Source organism: Brienomyrus brachyistius, chromosome 9 (assembly GCF_023856365.1).
Source record: "Brienomyrus brachyistius isolate T26 chromosome 9, BBRACH_0.4, whole genome shotgun sequence".
In the NCBI taxonomy this organism is placed as follows: domain Eukaryota; kingdom Metazoa; phylum Chordata; class Actinopteri; order Osteoglossiformes; family Mormyridae; genus Brienomyrus; species Brienomyrus brachyistius.
This window is the reverse complement of record NC_064541.1, coordinates 26,036,590-26,043,372: the sequence shown is the minus strand read 5'-3', so window position 1 is coordinate 26,043,372 and position 6,783 is coordinate 26,036,590. Positions and strand designations below refer to the sequence as shown.

Sequence of the window (6,783 nt, the reverse complement as noted above, 5' to 3'; positions counted from 1 at the left end):
CTGGCCCCCCATCCTGCGTTGTTCCCTGCCTCGTGCCCATTGCTTCCGGGATAGGCTCCGGACCCCCCACAACCCAATAGGATAAGCGGTTTGGAAAATGGATGGATGGATGGATGGTTTCTTTGTGTGGTTCCTATCAGTCTATTTAGCACAGCTTAGCCAAACTGATTAGCATCACCAAATGAAGAGCCTGCTTATCAGCGAACTGTGATTTTGACGTGAATAGGGACCCAGATCCGCAATCCAGAAAACCAACGTTCCCGGAAATCAGCAAACTTCGGAAAGACATGCCATCCCCCCCCCCCTTGGGAATCCAGGCTTTAATGGCACCTTGGGAACGAGAAGCCATTTGGCCAGGCCGAAAACCAACTCCTGCAAACGTCGCACACTGGGCGATCGTAAAAAAAAAAAAAAACGGAGCTGGCGTATGACAAGGCAGCACCTGCAGCAGTCAGTTACTGCGGAACAGCTGCCGTCGCGCAAAAGCTCGGGGGGGCCCCCCTGCGCTCTACGGTGAATCGGGCCTGATGAAGCGGTGACCCCTACACAAAAAGTACATGGCAAATCATTTCACCCCCGCTGGACTCTCAGCCACAGGCTACAGGTTTCTACTCAAATTACCATGTATGTCACGCCGTTTAGGCTTTGGTTTGTAGGAGATGTGTGGCTTTGAGGATCAGGTTGGTGACCATGATCAGAAGGCGACCGGTTCAAATGTCACCGTCAGGTCCTTCAGCAAAGCCTTTAACACCAGTTGCTACAAGGTTACTGGCTGACCCTGCTCTCCTATCCTCGCTTGTATGTTTCTCAGGACAAAAGCATCTGCTAAATAAATAAACGTAAATTGTAAATTTACTCGGAAACGATATCAAAGGTTCTTGTGGGATGCGTCAAATCCCAGTCTGGAAGGCGCAGTTGGACAAAGTTCTGGATTTCAAACCCCTTTCAGATTTACCAGGAAACAAACCAACATTCTCAAGCTGGTCACCTTTTTGTTGTCCAGGAGGAAATCACTGTTCTCCATCGAGAGTGATGATGTGTGTATCATACGATGTTACTTTTATAGTGTTCTCGGTAAGTTAAGCAGAGGAAGCCCCTTACAAGCATTTGCATGGCTGTCCATCTCGTGGTTTGCAAAACAGATAATGTGTGACAGATGTACAGTGCTTACACATTGTACTTGGTGACACACATATTAATGGTTTTCAGTATCTTTTCAAAAGTGTTTTTTTTTAAAACATTTGTTCATAAAAATGCAGATGATTTGTGTTTAAACTACAATAAAAGGGATTGAATGAGACGTCGCATGTTTTTTTAATTATCCTGAGCATTTCTGGAGCATAGCTGCAGAACTCTGCTGAGTTTCCCAGAGATTCTAGCTGTTGGGTAACACATAGTAGATTCTGGAAGCAATCGTGGGGAGAGTGTGAAATAAACGCAGATGATGTTTTCGGCCAGCTGGGAGGACAGGCTAATGGTGAGTGAGGACTTCTGTCGTTCGGACTGCCCAGTAAGGTGTGAGGCAGGACCACACAAACACGAAAATTCAACCAAACGGGCCCCTTTCATCTCCTAACCACAGCTACCATCATCCACACTCACACACTCATGGGCCCCCCTAGTGTCTGGGCCCCTGGAAGCCTTCCCCTTTCTGCCCTCTTATGGGAAGCCAATAGAATGCCTGTGATTTACCCCCCCCCCCCACAGGAGAGCATCCAGAAAGGCACCCAGAGGAGTCAGCTGTCCATTCTCTTTCCTGTTCGCATACACGTACCAAAGTGGGCAAAATGGTACTATAGCAGTCCATGGCTTTCACATGCCTCTGGTCAGCCTCTACAGCTCATCCCTGCAGGTCCCAGGTATAATAACTATTAATGTTAGTACAGAATTAGGGCTCAGGCAAGTCTTTCCCAGATGGGAGCCCAGTGGTGGGCATTTGGATGTCTTGAGAATGCACTAGTGTTTGAGTTGGGCGGGTGGAGGTTGTGAGGGTTGGAGTTCTTACTTTAATAATTTAGTGATTCTAATAAATCAATTGTTGAAATTCGGTCTGTGTTGGGCGGGTACGGCCCACCCCCTGACCACCCATAGCCACGCCCCCAAGGGGGGCCTAGATCTGGAGTCCTGTCACTCAACGTTACGACTTGTTAGCTAACTTGTATTTGGTTGGCGTTCCGGAATTTCAGCAGTAACATGAGTCAGCCAGGGATACCCAGGGTGACAGCGAAAGCCACTACTCAACTTTCCCTCGGCGAAGAGGGTCGTCGATATTTGCTGGCATCTGGGGTTTTAAAAAAATTAGCTTGGACCAAGTTCTCATTCCCAGTGAAACTCCACTGAGCTGTAACAATAAATCATCCTGTTCAGCGGCACTGGAATGCATTAGCACATTTATGGTCAGTAGAATAAAAAGTATATTTAAAGTTTGGTGAAACATCAGCAGCGAAATTGTTTTCAAGAGCACCAGAGACAGTATGTAGCATTTTAGTGTTCTAGTCTAGTAACATTAGTGAAGCCTCTGTGACAAAGAGTGTAAATCTATTATCTTCGCCTACTTTATGGACCTGTTTTGCCTCTCTTGTGAAGTAGATCCTAGCCTTATCATGGTGGTTTAAGGTTCACACAATTAATTTTTGTTGGTTCGGAACTTGGCACACAGCCTTTGTGGGTCAGATTCCAGTCTGGATTAGGCAAGGTTGCTGGCTTGCTGGTTGTGCTCCAGAAGTTTCCAAAATGATACAAGCGGCATACAAGCAGAGAATCCAAACTCAAACTAAACAATCAATACACCAAATTTGTCTTCAGCCAGGTGGAGATGCATTTAGCTGACCCCAAACCATGAATGCACACTATGTGGATTTGAATTTTATTAGTACTATTTTGGCTACAAATGTTTTGCAGACACTTAAAGAGATATAAATGCCCCGCTGCATGTAATGAGATCTTCTTCCTTGAAGGGACATGAATTTAAGACCTCAAGGTGAAGCTGTTAAAGATGCATCTCCCAGCTGGACTAGCTGGTATGCTAGGCTGGATATGCTGTTGGTTATGTTATCTGCTCGGTAATGTGTACATTTTATTAGCTACTCCTACACAGTACTAAGTAGGATAGACCTTTTACTCCACGACCATTTCAACATTTGATGAACTTTTCAGTCAGAGAAGCCCTTCTGCACACCTGCCTACTTTGAGTCGCAAGTAGAAATTATTTATATATATTATATTTGTACTTGAGGCCTTCCTGTTAGCTTAAATGAGTTCTCTTTTATGAGTACCTCTGTTTTCAGCAACTGATTGTTGTTTACCATGCCATTCTCTGTAAACTCTGACACGCTTTACCACATTCAAAATAGCTTAGATCATTCAGGGTACCTGATCTAAATTGCAGCCATATGACTCATTGTTCGAAGGAGCGGGATGCTCGCAATAGTGAGCAGGTGTGGGTAGTTAAGTGTCTACCGTGTATATGTCTATAAACACATGCAGATATGTCACTTATCTTTGAACTCTGACTTGTCACAATAGCACACTTCATCCGTGAGCAGAACCGTGACCCAGAGCGCAGCGAATCAGCTCTCAGGACCACCAGCACGGACGGTCATGGTTAACGCAGGACTCCCAGTTTCCCATCGTGCCGCATGCAGCTAATTAACTCAGGTGGGACTTCAGCTCGTTACACGTAAGCAGCTCTGCACTGTTGCACAAGGGTCTTCATCTCAGCATACACGCTCACCCGATGGCTTCTGTGGGGAAAAAAAACAAGTTAATTACGATGCCTGCTGGAGCCTGCATTAAGTGACGCTCAGGATATTCTGTTAGTGTACTGTGTACTTTTTAATTGGTTTGCATCACGTTTATTTGCTCTTGTGCGCTCTGTGCTTCATCGGTTTTGCACTATATGTATGTTCATCTGCACACTACATACATTTAACCCCCTTGCAGGGCTGGACTGGCTATCTGGAATACTGGCCATTTTCCTCGGTTGGCGAAATTCATCGTGGAAGACCTCCCAAAGTACCGTGGGGCCATGGACCCCTAAATGAGTTTTAATCCCAGTTCCCCCCTGGTCTCTCACCTGGACTCAATAAAAATGATTTTAATCTTAATGCCGTAGAGTCATCCTCATTTTCCTATTTGTCTTCCTCTTAAATCACATCAGAATTGCTATAATGTATCCCCAGGTCTTGTACCCCATTCATTTTTTTCCCCTAACAATAACAATCTTTGACATCTGCCTTATCCCTGAACGGCGCACGGGGGGGTATGACGGAAAGATCCATAAACCCGCCTCACACATCCAGAGATCCAGATCCAAGATCCTCGCAGCCACTGCAGCCCCCGTTACCCGGACCCCCAGCACTCTGCACGGGCTCATTTCGTCTGTTTTTCAGAGTAATAAAAATGAAAGATTCAGGTACGATGACTGGATCTTGTTTTATCCTCAGGCCTGTGGTGGGGGGGGGTAGGAATAAATAAAACAATCCATCAAACAGCAAAGCTCAGATAATCAAACAAAAAACATAAAGACAGATAATGATACTAACGAGAGGCAGCTGGACAGCCAGCGGCGTGAATCACAGCACCGCACGCCTCTGCGTCACCTTCACCCCCGACTCGGCACGCATTCTGCAGCGTTAAATATGCTCAAATGGTGTTTTCCATTTTACAAATTTACGAAATTTGTGAATTTACAAAAGGAATCAGTGTGTCGGGATGTGAGGTGAGTCACTGCTCCACAGAGGCGTCTCAGAGACTCCGCCCATTTAGCGCTGCAGAAGGTCCACTGTTTTAAAGCATCCACTCGGTTTTTACGAGGGACATGGAGATCTCATCCCCACACCGCAGGAATGCCATAAACATGTGACCATAGGCTGCTTATGGCAGAGCTCACTGAGGACTAGGGTTCCAGTATCCCGTACCAGTTTGACTGAGCCTCACTGTCGTGATTGTGGAGTGGAAATGACGCCATCCCCCTCTGGGGGTACGTCCTCTGTAATCAAGCCATCAGCCTGGAAGACAAGACAAGGTTCCAGTTCCGGTCTCATCCAGACACAAAGCATGAGCCTGCAAAATAAGCTGAGCGTCTGCCTGTCTGGGTGGAGGAGGAGGTGGTCAGATCTGCAGACCTCAAATCCCAGTCAGAGAAGTTTACATTCTGGGCTTTTTGTCAAAAAGGCTGCGAGTGATCTGAAGGGGAATTATAAAAATAGGGTAGCATGCACAGAATTTCAAATAGAATGAGAACAAAGGATAAGGACGGCCATGCGGATTCCAGCAAACCAAGCTCAGTTATATTTTTGTTTGCGCATTTCTCATGTACAGCTTGCTGAATTCCCCGCTTCTGTGGAACTAAGAGTACCTACTGGCCACATGTTGGGATTCTGACATTGAATGTATCCTTGTTTGGTAGCCAAAAGAGAAGGAAAATGGCTGTCAGAACTAGAAACCTAGGAGGCAGAGCCGCCCACGAGTGTCCGGACGACTCCCCGCTTGCTGCTGTTTGGCGTTTTTCTGACCCAACTCACCAAAAACCTGTTTGCTATTTTTGCTTCATTCCATTCAGACTCCATCTGGGGAAAAAATGAAATAAAAATCAGGAAATTACGGGGATTTTTGCAGTTATGGTCCCACAGTCCTCTGTGATGGCAGAAGCTGGACTGCGGACTCGTTGACGCTGGGCCCCCCCCTCAGCCGTGAGGTTGGCTCGCTGTGCGCTCAGCACTCAGGGGCACCCGGATAACGAGTGTCACCTGCAGATCACGGTCTCTTGGGTGCCCAAGGAGGTGACAGGCAGCTACTGAAGACCACTGTCTCACAGCAGGCATGGGGGGGGGGGGGGGGGGGGGGCGAGGAGTTTGACTTGTCTTGCGTTGTCTTTGTCAAGTCAAATCAACATTTATTTGTGAAATGTGAAACAGCACAGCAAGCAGAGGCAATGAACGGAATTTCCCAGTGTGCTCCCTATAGTTAGTGAAATATAAGAGAAATATATCAACGAAATAAATAAGTAAACTAGTAAATAGAAAGAGCAAACCAGTAAAAATATATAATGCAAACAACAACAATAATAATAGTAATAATCCATTACTGGAATACTGGGTCCCGGAAGCAATGGACACGAGGCAGGGAACAACCCAGGATGGGGGGCCAGCCCATCACAGGGCACACTCACACACCATTCACTCACACATGCACTCCTACGGGCAATTTAGCAAGTCCAATCAGCCTCAGCATGTTTTTGGACTGTGGGGGGAAACCGGAGTACCCGGAGGAAACCCCACGCCGACATGGGGAGATAATAATAATAGTAATAATAATAATAATAATACATAAATAAAACGTAAAATGAATAAAATTGTCCATGCCAATGGCCCGATCAGCTATTGAGTAGCCTCACTGCCTGAGGGTGGAAACTGTCTGTGCCCCTCTGCTCCAGTACCGTTTCCACGACAGGACGAGTAAGAACAGCTTACGACTGGGAAGGCTAAGGTCCTTGAGGATGGACCTGGCTTTCATGCGGAACCTGTTTCTGTAGATGTCCTGGATGCCAGGCCGATTTCAGCCCCCTTCGCGAGCTCTTCCCTTTCCCTCCGCTGCTGATTTGTCCTTCATTTACTGGCCCCCCCACACACCTGTCTCCTACCTGGCAACTGCAGCACAGGAATTTCACGGCGTTCTTCGGAACACATGTGACAATAAAAGCTGGAAACTTGATCTTGGGACGTGAACTTGAAACGGAGTTTAAAACAGGGCGCTTAACTCACACTCACAGAGCGTGTATCT

The 6,783-nt window shown here is 46.6% G+C and overlaps 1 long non-coding RNA gene across 1 annotated transcript; it reads left to right on the top strand.

Annotated features, from left to right (window-relative positions):
- The first annotated feature begins 1,382 nt into the window (after positions 1–1,382).
- LOC125748231 (uncharacterized) lies at positions 1,383–4,106 on the top strand. Its single transcript, XR_007399497.1, has 3 exons — positions 1,383–1,477; positions 3,526–3,657; positions 3,943–4,106. It is a non-coding gene; the product is annotated as an uncharacterized LOC125748231 (long non-coding RNA).
- The last annotated feature ends 2,677 nt before the right edge of the window (positions 4,107–6,783 follow it).